Source organism: Physeter macrocephalus, chromosome 21 (genome assembly GCF_002837175.3).
Source record: "Physeter macrocephalus isolate SW-GA chromosome 21, ASM283717v5, whole genome shotgun sequence".
Lineage (NCBI taxonomy): Eukaryota > Metazoa > Chordata > Mammalia > Artiodactyla > Physeteridae > Physeter > Physeter macrocephalus.
The window spans coordinates 23,964,520-23,978,213 of NC_041234.1; the positions used below are offsets into that span (position 1 = coordinate 23,964,520).

A 13,694-nucleotide genomic window follows, 5' to 3' on the forward strand; every position below is an offset into this window, starting at 1 on the left:
GCGGAGCGGCTGGGCCTGTGAGCCATGGCCGCTGAGCCTGCGCGTCCGGAGCCTGTGCTCCCCAACGGGAGAGGCCGCAACAGTGAGAGGCCCGCGTACCGAAAAAAAAAACAAAAAAAAAACAGATTTTCTAGCCCTGTATTCCCCAATTTCTTAACTCTTTTCCTTTTTGCCCTTGAATCCGCCAATTCTGGCCTGAGCTTTACCCTTTCTTGTAATAATACCTTGTTAAACACAGCAAGTAACCATCAATACACACTATTAACATTGCTTTCCATCCTGTTTCCCTAAAACCATCGGCTCAGGAGGCACTTGGCCTGACTTCTTTTTTTTTTTTTTTTGCGCGGGCTTCTCATTGCGGTGGCTTCTCTTGTTGCAGAGCACAGGCTCTAGGCGCGCAAGTTTCAGTGGTTGTGGCACACGGGCTCAGTAGCTGTGGCGCACGGGCTTAGTTGCTCCGTGGCATGTGGGATCTTCCCGGACCAGGGATCGAACCCATGTCCCCTGCATTGGCAGGCGGATTCTTAACCACTGCGCCACCAGGGAAGCCCCCGCACTTCTTTTTAATACAGGTGTTACCTTAATCAAGCATTTTGCTGTCATTTAATAAGACTCTCCATCTTTCCATCCTCCAATATCAGTTTCCCATTGCCCACTGGCTCAAACAAACAAATTTCTTTATTGCTCATCTTAGAGTACCAGGTGGGTGAACAGGTCACTGGGACAGTTCTCAATGCAGTCATTCAGAAACCTAGGCTGATAGGACTTCAGTATCTTCAACACATGGCTACCAAGGTCATCCGTAGGGGTAAGGTAGAGAGCAATCTCTATTGTAGCAAGCTGGAAGGGGAGAAAGAATATAGGAGTATGCTTGGGAGTTTTACATGGTCAGGCTGAAAGTGACACGTGAAATTTGTTCTCACATTCTGTTGTTTATAATTTCATTGTCTGGCCATACCTAACTGCAAGGGAGGCTGGGAAATGTGTCCCCAAGAAGAAGCGGAAAGCCCGGATTAGGTGAGCAGCTAGCAATCTCTGCCACAGTGTGCTATGGAATAGTGTATTGGCAGTGCAGGTGATCAGAAGTGGCTGAATTCTGGGTTTATATTGAAGGTAGAGACATCAGAATTTGTTGATCCCAAGGTTTTTGGCTTGAATAATTTGGAAGAATAGATTTACCGTAAAAGACTGTTGAGAACTTAGTTTTAAGCATGTGATTTTTTAGATGCCTGTGAAGCATCCACGTGGAGACATTAAAAAAGCAGTTGGGGGACTTCCCTGCTGGCGCAGTGGTTAAGACTCTGCACTCCCAATACAGGGGGCCCGGGTTCGATCCCTGGTCAGGGAACTAGATCCCACATGCTGCAACTAAGAGTTCACATGCTGCAACTAGAGATCCTGCATGCTGCAACTGAAAGATCCTGCATGCCACAACTAAGACCCGGCGCAGCCAAATAAATATTTTTTTAAAAAAGGTATGTAGTGTTTTCTCATGTTCTAATTTGCATTTCCCTAATGGTAATGATGATATTGAGCATCTTTTCAAGTGCTTTTTTGCCATCCATATATATACATTTTTTTTTTTTTGGCTGTGTTGGGTCTTCATTGCTGTGCACAGGCTTTCCCTAGTTGCGGCGAGTGGGGATACTCTTCATTGTGGTGCGCAGGCTTCTCGTTGCAGTGGCTTCTCTTGTGGAGCACGGGCTCTAGGCGCACAGACTTCAGTAGTTGTGGCACGCGGGCTCTAGAGCGCAGGCTCAGTAGTTGTGGCGCACAGGCTTAGTTGCTCTGCGGCATGTGGGATCTTCCCAGACCAGGGCTCGAACCCGTGTCCCCTACATTGGCAGGTGGATTCTTAACCACTGAGCCACCAGGGAAGTCCCTTATTTGGTGTATTCAGACCACTGATGTTTAAAGTGATTATTGATATGGTTGGGTTAATATTTATTCCTGTTTTCTACTCATTGTCCTTGTTTTGTGTGTGTGTGTGTGTGTGTGTGTGTGTGTGTTTTGTCTTCTCTTTTTCTGCCTTTTTTCTTTTTATGAGATATAACTGACATATAACATTATATTAGTTTCAGGTGTGCAACATGATTTGATATTTGTATATATTGAAAAATGATCACCACAATAAGTCTAGTTAACATCTGTCACCATACATAGTTACAGAAAAAATTTTTTTCTTGTGATAAGGACTTTTAAGATCTGCTCTCCCAGCAAGCTTCAAATATTGCAATTCAGTATTATTAACTATAGTCACCATGCTGTATATTACATCCCCATGACTTACTTATTTTATAACTGGAAGTTTGTACCTTTTGATGCCCTTCACCCATTTGCCCACCTACCACCAGCCACCCCCCCCACTGGCCCCCGCCATCTCTGGCAACCACCAATCTGTTCCTGTATCTACGAGCATGGTTTTATTTTTTAAAGATTCCACATATAAGTGAGATCATACTGTATTTGTCTTTGTCTGACTTATTTCACTTAGCATAATACCCTCAAGGCCATCCATGTTTTTGCAAATGCCAAGATTTCATTCTTTTTTATGGCTGAATAGTCCATTGTATATGTATATACCACATTTTCTTTATCTATTCTTCTGTTGATGGACACATAGGTTGTTTCCATATTTTGGCTATTGTAAATAATGCTGCAATGAACATGGGGGTGTTGCCTTCTCTGCTTTTAACTGAACATTTTATATGTGACTCCATATTCTCTCTCTCTTAGCATATCAGTTATACTTTTTTTTTAGTGGTTGCCCTAGAGTTTGCAATATACATTTACAACTAGTCCAAGTTCACTTTCAAATAACACTATACCACTTCATGAGTAGTGCAAGTACCTTATAACAGAGTATTCCCAATTCCCCCCTGCCCCGTTCCTTATAATAGTGCTGTCATTCATTTCACTTATCCTTTAGCTATCACACTTATTAAGTATTGCTATTACTGCTAACATTGCTATTATTATTTTGAACAAACTGTTATCTGTTAGGTCAATTAAGAATAAGAAAAATAAAATATCTTATTTTACCTTCATTAATTCCTTTTTTCTTTTTTTTTTTTTTTTTTTTTTTTTTTTTTTTTTTTTGCTGTGCCACACAACTTGCAGGATCTCTTAGTTCCCCGACCAGGGATTGAACCCAGGCCCTCATCAGTGAAAGCACAGGGTCCTAACCACTGGACCACCAGGGAATTCCCCATTTATTCCTTTTCTAATGCCCTCCCTCTCTTTTCTTCTTTCTTTCAAGTTTCTAAACTGTGTTATTTTCCTGCTTTCTGAAGAACTTAATTTTAACATTTCTTGCAAGGCAGATCTACTGGCAACAAATCCTCTCAATTTTCTTTGTCTGAGAAAGTGTTTATTACTCCTTCACATTTGAAGGATAATTTGGCTGGATACCAAATTCTAGGTTGGTGGTTTTTTCTTTCAACACTTAAATATTTCACTCAATCCTTCTCTCTTCTTGTTTGCTTGGTTTCTGAAGGGAAATCCAATGTGATTCTTATTTTTGCTCCTCTATAGGTAAGGTTTTTTCTCCCCTCTGGCTTCTTTTAAGATTTTGTCCTTGTTTTTCTATAATTTAAGTATGATATGCCTAGGTATAGATTTTTTGGTATTTATCCTGCTTGGTATTCTCTGAGGTTCCTGGATCTGTGGTTTGGTGTCTGTCATTAATATTGGAAAATACTTACCAATTGTAAGTTCAGACATTTCTTCTGTTCCTTTTTCTCTTTCTTCTCCTTCTGTTATTCCCATTATGTGTACATTATACCTTTTATAACTGCCCCCACAATTCTTGGATATTCTGTTCTGTCTTCTTCATTCTTCTTTTCCTCTTTGCATTTCAGTTTTAGAAGTTTCTGTTAACATATATTCCAGCTCACTTATTCTTTCCTTGGGCATGTCCAGTCTACTGATAGCCCATCAAAGGCATTCTTCATTTCTGTTATAGTGTTTTTTATTTCTAGCATTTCCTTTGGATTCTTTCTTAGAGTTTCCAACTCTTTGCTTACATTACTTGTCTGTTCTTAATGTTGTCCATTTTTCCCACCAGAGGTTTTAGCATATTAATCATAAATTTTTTTGAAAATTCCTGGTTTGATAATTCCAACATCTCTTCCATATCTGAGTTTTATTCTGATACTTGTGCTGTCTCTTGAAACTGTTTTTGTCTTTTGGTATGCCTTGTAACTTTTGGTTGAAAGCCGGACATGATGTACTGGGAAAAAGGAACTGTGGTAACTGGCCCTTTAGTGATGTGGTGGTAAAGTGTGGGGGAGGGGAAGCATTCTATAGGCTATGATTAGGTCTTAGTCTCTTAGTGAGCCTGGGCCCTTGAACTGTGACCTTCACAAGTGCTCCTCATCCTTTCCCCCTCCCTCCCTTTAGGTGAAACAGGAAGGCTAGAGGGGACTGGAGTTGAGTATTTATCTTCCCTCTTGTAAAAGGCTAGAGGGCCCAATGTCCCAGCCTGCATCATTTAGGCTCTAGTAATACCCAAGGTAGTTAGGCACTGTTAAAAAAGTTTCCCTTGAGGGCAGGCCTTTGTTAAGAAGAACAGACTACTCTGGCCATATTTCATAAAGGTTACTTTTCCCTCCCCCTACTGAGAGGCAGGAGGGGATTTTTCTTCAGTCTGCACAAAACATGGTGGAACTCCTAGAGGTAAAACTTACAAAATTATGGGGGCCCTCCTAAGATGGGATCCTCCCCACCCCAACCTGGCATTTTTAGGTCTCTAGCTTTTCCACACTGAACCTCCAGTGTGGAGGTTTATCAATTACAGTTTAAGTTTTCCTACCTCAGTTCTGTGGTAGGAAACAGAAGCTGTGGGCTTCTGTTCCAAGGCTTCTGCTCTGGTAAACTGTGATTCTGTGTATTTGCCTGTCTCTCCAGTTTGGGGGGCAGCAGTCAGCCCTGTGATGGATTTATTAAATCTGATGGATTTAAAAGGAGTTGTTGATTTTCAATCTATTCACCTTTTTTCTTGTGAGGATGGGAGTAATGAATTCCAAGCTCCTTACATGTTGGATGGGAAACTGCAAGTCAGCATTTCTTATAAGAGCAAAAGATTAAAAACATGCCAAATATGCATCAGTAAATGACTGACTATCCAAATTATGCTGCATCCACCTAATGGAATACTATGCAATCAAAACAGTCAGCTCTAGATGTCTTAATATGGAAAGATCTGCCAGATAGTTTAAGTGAAAAATGCATGGTGCAGAAAAGAAATAGCATGCTAACGTTTGCTGAATGTTCTTTGAAGTGAAAGAATGTTTGTTTTAAAAAAGGGTATGTATACACACCTACTATTTAAAATAAAGAAAATACAATTTTAAAAGATTAGTGAAGGGCTTCCCTGGTGGCGCAGTGGTTGAGAATCCGCCTGCCGATGCAGGGGACATGGGTTCATGCCCCGGTCCGGGAAGATCCCACATGCCGCGGAGCGGCTGGGCCCGTGAGCCATGGCCGCTGAGCCTGCGCGTCCAGAGCCTGTGCTCCACAACGGGAGAGGCCACAACAGTGAGAGGCCCGCGTACCACAAAAAAAATAAAATAAAATAAAATAAAATAAAAGATTAGTGGAGGGACTTTCCTGGTGGCCCAGTGGTTAAGAACCCGCCTGCCAGGGGACATGGGTTCGAGCCCTGGTCTGGGAAGATCCCACATGCCGCAGAGCAACTAAGCTTGTAAACCACAACTACTGAGCTTGCACTCTAGAGCCCGCGAGCCACAACTACTGAGCCCGTGTGCCACAACTACTGAAGCCTGTGCACCTAGATATCGTGCTCCACAACAAGAGAAGCCACCGCAATCAGAAGCCCGCGCACCACAACGAAGAGTAGCCCCTGCTCGCTGCAACTAGAGAGAGCCCATGCTCAGCAACAAAGACCCAATGCAGCCAAAAATAAAGAAATAAATTTATTAAAAAAAAAAGATTAGTGGAAAATACACCAAAATTATAGCAATCACATTTTAGCATTATGGGTGTTATTTTTATTTGTTTCTCAATTTTCCAAACTCCTTTAATTTAGTTACATTATTTCTATAATTTTTAAAAAAACACTTCATACAGAAAAATCTAGAAGGAAATACTAAAAAATAATAGTGGTCAATGGTTTTGGTGATGGAAGTAAGGCAAATTTCTCCCTTTTGTCAGACATTTTGTAATGTCATCATATTACATTTACAGTAATGTTTGTTGTTTGTGACACACATGCAGGTTTTGTTTGGTTTAAGCTTCTGGTGTCTAGATTAGGTAAACTAAGTGAAAAGCCCTAGGCCTGCTTCTTTTGGTTATACCACCTATTACACTACCATTTTTAGAACACGTTTAAAAGCTATCATAAATCACTATTTTGATATGCAATCCCAAGTTTGTTGAAGGACTTGACCAAGCAGAAAAGACTGGCTGATTTGGAAACAGTGCAGTTTTTCTCTCCAGTCCTTGAGCAAACTAAGTGAGCAACACAGCCTCAAACAGTAGCACCTTCTGCAAACAGTTATTTTGAGTCTGCAATCCCAAGACCAGAGCCATGATGTCCTCTGCACTATGTAGGTCAACCCCCGAAAGAAGCGAGAAGTCCTTCACATATACACACTACTAAATATAAAATAAATAATTAACAAGAACCTACTGTATAGCACAGGGGACTATACTCAATATTTTGTAATAACCTATAAGGGAAAAGAATCTTTTCAGATTCTATATATATATATATAACTGAATCACTGTGCTGTACACCTGAAACTAACACGACATTGTAAATCAACTATACTTTAATTAAAATTTAAAAAAGAAGAGGTTTCCCTGGTGGTCCAGTGGTAAAGAATCCGCCTTACAATGCAGCGTACACGGGTTTGATCCCTGGTCAGGGAAGTAAGATCCCACATGCTCCAAGGCCACTAAGCCCGTGCACCGCAACTACTGAGCTCGCGCACCTCAGCTAGAGAGCCTCTGTGACGCAAACTACGGAGCCCATGCACCCTGGAGCCTGCATGCCACAACTAGAGAGAGAAAAACCCGCACACCAGAACTAGAGAGAAGCCTGCGCACCGCCATGCAGAGCCTGCACGCCGCAGTGAAAGATCCCACATGCCTCAACGAAGATCCCACGTGCTGCGACTAAGACCTGACGCAGCCAAAAATAAAAAATAAATAAATTAATTAATTTTTTAAAAAAAGAAGCAAGAAGTCCTGAAATGAGCCTAAAAATATTGAGAAGGGAAAGAATTGATGCTCAGTAGTTGACAAATCATTGTTTGCATTCTAAAAAGAATAAATCTTATCTGAAAGAGTGTGGAAAAAAATATACCTAAGAGCCAAGAAAAAAAATAGCTGTTTCTAGCAGTCAAAAATACAAAAATAAATAAGCAAAAACAAAAAACTAAAAACCTCACCAATTTTGGTTGAAAGTAAGCCTCTTTGTGTGTTTGTGAAAAGTTTGATTTTCAGAATATATTCAGAGAAATAGCATTTTTATTATATTATATATTAAATATAATATAATTATATACTAGAATATATATTATCGTTCTTACCAGATGAATTCTGTCTTAGAAGTCCTAAAGGAAGTGACTCTCAAACTTTGGTAGCTTGCAGTACAGTCACCCAGGGGACCCTCTTTAACTTGTCCTTTCATTCTTGATTCTAGAAAGATCTGTGTGGAACAGAACATTCAGGTCATTCCTATGCTGGTTTCAAATGCCTTAGAGAAGCTACTTTAATAAGTAAGAATGATTTAGGAGTTTAGTATTTCAACAGAATTTTCTAAAATGTTCAAAACAACTGTAGTGAGAGACTAGATTGTAGATAATTCTCTCATAATTTTGTTTATACTGTTGATGTCACTAATGCCTTTTTTTCATTCCTCCAATGACAGGGCAAGCATAAAATTCTAGACAGTTTCTGTCTGAATACCATGTTTTAATTTAGTAAGATTCAGATTAATAATGCTGTAGTATATGAATTAGTAGCAAATGAGCAATTTGTTTATAAGCTTGTGACATTGTGACTTATAAGAAATATATATTTTGTTGTTCAGATGACCAAAATATATTTCTCTTATATATTTGGTTGTTGTCCATGGTTCCTGGCTCACAGCTTTCAAAATCCTTGGGATTCCCTGAGCCATAAGAGCAATGGGAGCATCTTTTGTCATAATATTTGGTCTCTTGTCCTCAGTTCCTGAAACTTTATTGTTTCAGAGCCATAAAGGTAAAATGGGTGTCTTGTTATTCATAACAAGCCCCTTTCCACCACAACTGGGTTTATGTTAATGAGGTGACTTTTGGAAAGCACCTAAAGATGGGGGCTGCCAGGGAAACCAACCATGTGATTAGAGGATTGGAACTTTCAGTCCCACCCCTTAACCTCCTGAGATGGGGAGGTACTGGAAATGAATAGATTGCCAATGGCCATTAAGCTAATCAATCACGCCTATGGTATGAATCCTCCCCGAAAAAGAGGGTGCAGAGAGTTTCCATGTTGATGAACATGCAGAGATTCGGGGAGAATGGCACGCTTGGAGAGGGCATAGAAGCGCCATGGCTCCTTTCCCATACCTTATCCTAAGCATCCCTTCCATCTGGCTGTCCCTGAGTTTTGTCCTTTTATAATAAACCTGTGATATAATAAGTAAAATATTTCTCTGAGTTCTGTGAGCTGCTCTAGCAAATTAATCAAACCCAAGGAGGGTGTTGTGGGAATCTCTGTGATTTATAGCCATTACCTCAGAAGCACAGGTGACATCCTGGATTTGTTGATTGGCTTCTGAATTGGGGGGAGGAGACAGTCTTGTAGGACTGAGCCCTTAACCTGTAACCCAAGGAGGGGGTCGTTGGAACCTCCAATCTGTAGCTGGTTGGTCAGAAGAAGCACAGGTGACAACCTGGACTTGCAATTGGCATCTGAGGTGGAGGGCAGTCTTGTGGGACTGAGCCCTTAACCTGTGGGATCTAATGCTGTCTCTGGGTAGATAGTGTCAGAAATTAAATTCTAAGATACCCAACTACTATCAGAGAATTGTTGGTATTTCCCCACACATTGGAATCTGGGTGACCAGAACCCTTACATATGTATTAACTTCACAAACCAGGGTTGCTTTACCCCTGAAATTTGAAGACTTAGTTTTCTCTAGAACCCCAAATGTCTTGGATGCTTCCAGAAGCAGTACTGGTTACTTTTTCATCTGAGGTGCCACACCCTTGAGAATTTTTATAACATATCATTTCAAAATCAGTCTACTCAAATAGAAGTTAAAATAGAAGGGCAGTCTTGTGGGACTGAGCCCTTAACCTGTGGGATCTGATGCTCTGGATGGATAGTGTCAGAATTGCGTTGAATGGTAGGACACCCAGTTGGTGTCGGAGAACTGTTAGTTGGTGATGTGGGGAAAGACCCTCCCCCCCACCCCCATACATGTTGAAATTGGTGATCAGAGCCTTAGAGCTTAACAGTGTTGACTTTTTTCTGGGATAAGCAATAATATTTCCAAACTAGAGTAGACTTCGAAGAAACACAAGCAAAAGGAAGAGTTGGTTGAAAAATTGCCTTTTTACAAAACTTCCAGGCTGGCTGAGAGATTTGGAAGGTGTGCTAAGGCAGAAAGCAAGACTGGAGCTGAAGCTTCACCAGGCTGCATGTAGTAAGAATTTAACTTGCTGTCTGACTTGAATTACCAAATGGTTGAGCTGGGTGACTGCAGTGCAGTTTTGATTGTGAAAATGTTTGAGAAAATCAGGCTGACTTTGCAGGTCCATATTTAAATCATATATTTTAGCTAAGTAAGACTTGGAAAATTTGGACTCTTCTGGACAGACACGTGGACAGAGCTGAGCTATACCACTGTTAAGGAGCTCTGAGTTTATTAGAGCTAGCATAAGGGCAGGAGTGAGGCATAATTAGCAGCCCTAAGTCATGCTAAAGCAATTCACCTGTCTTCTCCAGAGGCATGGTTGTTACTCTCCAACAGGGAAAATATGTACTTCTTTGGCCTAGATGAAATAAGCAGGACTGTGCTAGTAAAAACAAATTAAAAGGATCAGATTATTTTGCACTGTGGTGGTTTACATAAAATATATGAAATAGAACCCTTCAAAATTTAAATAAAACCCAAGAGATCGAAAAGCTTTAGAGTAAAATAAGTGAAATAATACCCTGGACTGTGTCCAAGTCCTTAGCTGGGTATAAGTCCGTTTCAGAGAGATCCTCCCAGAGCAGGATGGACAGGCTATTTTTAAGCATGTCTGTTCTAGGCGCTGGTGTCTAAAATTCAATTGAATATCCTTGAGCACTAGCATATTATCAGCTGAGATCTTTTATGTTGTACCTTGTTCTCCCTAGCTACATCCTCTGCCTGTTGTCATGAAGGAAGATGAAATGGGACCATCTCCTCAGATTCTTAGTTCTCATATTTTTATGTTAAAAATAGTCATTGTGGACTTTCCTCATTCCATTCAAACCACAAAGCCTTCTCTAGGGAACATATTATCAAAGCTCCCTCCTCTTTTATATTAGCTTAGCCATTAACCCAGAAGACGTCTCTGCAGGTATGAAGCATTTAACACTGTCTTTAGAACTTTGAAATGTGTAGCCCTGAAAGTATTAAATAATAACAACTTATCCAGGAAATTCTGTCTATTCTTTAAGGTAAGTGTACTCGTAAAAAATGAGTATACTTTCAAGCTTTTCTGGGGGGAAAAATAAAAGTGCATTGGGAAATTTTATGAGGAAATGTAATATAATAAGGCTTTGCTCTACCAAGTCAGAACCAGGAAGTAAAAAATTAGTTTTAAAGCTAAAGGACAGGTGTTAGAAAAGAGAAACCAAAACAAAAGACATAAGAAGGAAGGCCTGGACTATATGGATTTTAAGGAGCTGCACTGTGACATTGAACCTATTCTTTAAACTTAGAACTGTTCATTTCCTATCCCATTAACTGAGTGGAAGGTGTCAAAAGTGGGCAGTCCTGTAGGCCACACCCACCCTGGGAGCCACGGTGCACACTGGGTAGCTCCACAGAGCATAGGAAGGAATGAGTTGCTCGTGAGCTTGATTTGATAGACTAAGTCCCCATAGAACTACTGGTGGGGATATAGCTTATAGGCTAAAACATATGAAACTGATTTTTTCCCACTGTAAAAAAAAATTGTAGTAAAATATATATAACGTGAAATTTTAAAGTTACCATTCACTGGCTTAAAGTACATTCACAACGCTGTGCAACTACCACCACTTTCCATTTCCAGAGCTTTTCATCACCCCAAACAAACAGTGTACCTGTTAAACAATTACTCTTCATTCTCTCCTCCCCCCAACCCTGGTAACCTCTATCCTACTTGTTGTCTCTATGAATTTGTTTATTATAGGTACCTCACTAAGTGGAATCATACGCTATGTGACCTTTTATGTCTGGCTTCTTTCACTTAGCCTAATGTTTTCAAGGTCCATCCATGTTGTAGCAGGCATTGGAATTTCATTCCTTTTTAAGTCTGACTAATAGTCCATTGTATGTTTATACCACATTTTGTTTTTCCACTCATCTGTTGATGAACATTTGGATTGTTTCCACATTTTGGCTATTGTGAACAATGCTGCTAAGAATATGGGTGTAGTCCCTGCTTTCAATTCTTGTGGGTATATACTTTGGAGTGGAATTGCCGGGTCATATGATGATTTAAGTTTAGCTCTTTGAGGAACTGCCAAACTTTTCCACAGTGGCTGCATCATTTTACATTCACCACCAGCAGTGTACAAGAGTTCCAATTTCTCCACATCCTTGCCAACACTTGTTATTTTCCATTTTTTGATAATAGCCATCCTAATGGGTGTGAAGTGGCATCTCGTGGTTTTAATTTGCATTTCCCTAATGACTAGTGATGTAAATCATCTTTTCATGTGCTTATTGCAAACAAGCCAGCTGGGATTTTGGTAGGGATTGGGCTGACTGAAGATATATTTGGGGAGTACTCCTATCTTAACAATATTAAGTCTTCTAATCCTTGAACATGGGCTGTTTTTCCATTTATTTTGGTCTTTAATTTCTTTCAATGATGTTTTGTAGTATTCAGTATACAGATCTTGTCCTTCACTTAAGTTCATTCATTAGTATTTTATTCTTTTTGATGCTACTGGAAGTAGAATTGTTTTCTTAATTTCATTTTCAGATTGTTTATTGCTGGTACATAAAAATATAATTGATTTTTAAAATATTGACCTTGTATCCTGCAATCTTGCTAAACTCATTAGCTCTAATAGTTTACACTGGATTCCCCAGGATTTTCTATATACTAGATCATGTCATCTGCAAATAGAAGTAGTTTAATCGTTCCTTTCTTACCTGAACGTCTTATAGTTTTCTTTCCCTCATGTGAGCCACAAGTACAATCTTGAATAGAATTGGTGAGAGGGGACATCCTTTTAAAGGTGCATTTTTGATAGGGTTAAAAGACCCATGTTCAACATTTACCAATCCTGTCTGGTGACCATGGGCAAATCATTTACCCTTTCTGTTATCTAGACTCAATGATAGTAACATATGTTCTGGCTATCTCACCAGGTGGGTTCTGAGGATTAAATAAAACAACCATGCACTTAACAAACTTACAGTGTAAGTTTGTTACACTGTAACTACATGGATGGTAGTCTACTCTTTAGGAGCTCATAAGCTAGTGGAGAAGACAAACCATTCATGGAAAAAATTACAAAAACAAGATAAAATGTGGTGTGAATTATTAGGCCTATGAATTTTGTGTCTTGGACACCTTATTAGGTGATTTTTATGGTGAAAACTTTGTATAGTCTACTACTATATAGGGAAATGGTTTCAAAATTTAAGATACTTGTATCATTGTGCTCTCCCAGTGTCACCCTAAACTAGTTTGGATTCCATTTTAACAACTTTGTACTACAAAGTAACATAATTATAGTGTAACTAAATCCAACTCTGTTCCACACAAAATGTTTTATAGGGTTTTGCTACAATTTTGCATGCAATTTGGTGTCCACAAGCATTTTTATGTCAAAAGGATATCTGTGCTTAAATTAGGAGTTGCATTTCTTTTCTCTTCATTTGGGCAGCCGAGATAGACTGTATTGTTCCTTGCATTCCATTTATTTGAGATTAGCCTGATAGGCTTCACGTTGGAATATAAACATGTAGAAAACAGTCCATGACATAATGGATGTCATGGGTTCATAAAGCCCTTCCGGGTTCTAACACTGAATTGTGTTAATGATTTGGCAAAAAGAGGCTAATCTTGGTACATTTAGTACTGCCTAGTGGCTATGCCATCAGTGGCACCTTATAATTTTTTCTTTGCTGCTGTGTTTTAAGGCTCTTATGGCCAAAGGGTGGTCGGTCACAGGCTGTGAAGGAGCCCAAGTGCTTTCAGGTACGGGTGCTGCAGAATCACGTGAATGAATTTCTCAGAGCACCTGCTTCTTTGGAGGGGGAGATGGCCCCCCCACTCCCAACTCCCCCCTCCCGCCGCAGGAGAGAGCCACACCTTCTCCCTATCGCCAAGGAGCAGGTGGCCGGCCCTCAGCACCTCGCACCGCTGCCCAACCCCCCTCCAGGTACCCGCCCCATGGGCCTGGCCGGCTCACAGGACACGTGACGAGGGTCAGCTCTGCCGCCGGGACCCCCAGCCACCGCGGGTGCGACCGCCCAGCGCGTG

The 13,694-nt window shown here is 40.4% G+C and overlaps 1 long non-coding RNA gene across 1 annotated transcript; it reads right to left on the minus strand.

The window, feature by feature from the left end:
- Positions 1-714: 714 nt before the first annotated feature.
- On the minus strand, positions 715-9,998 carry LOC114484685 (uncharacterized). Its single transcript, XR_003677865.1, has 3 exons — positions 9,951-9,998; positions 7,557-7,675; positions 715-840 (listed from the first exon to the last, which is right to left on the minus strand). It is a non-coding gene; the product is annotated as an uncharacterized lncRNA (long non-coding RNA).
- Positions 9,999-13,694: the final 3,696 nt, after the last annotated feature.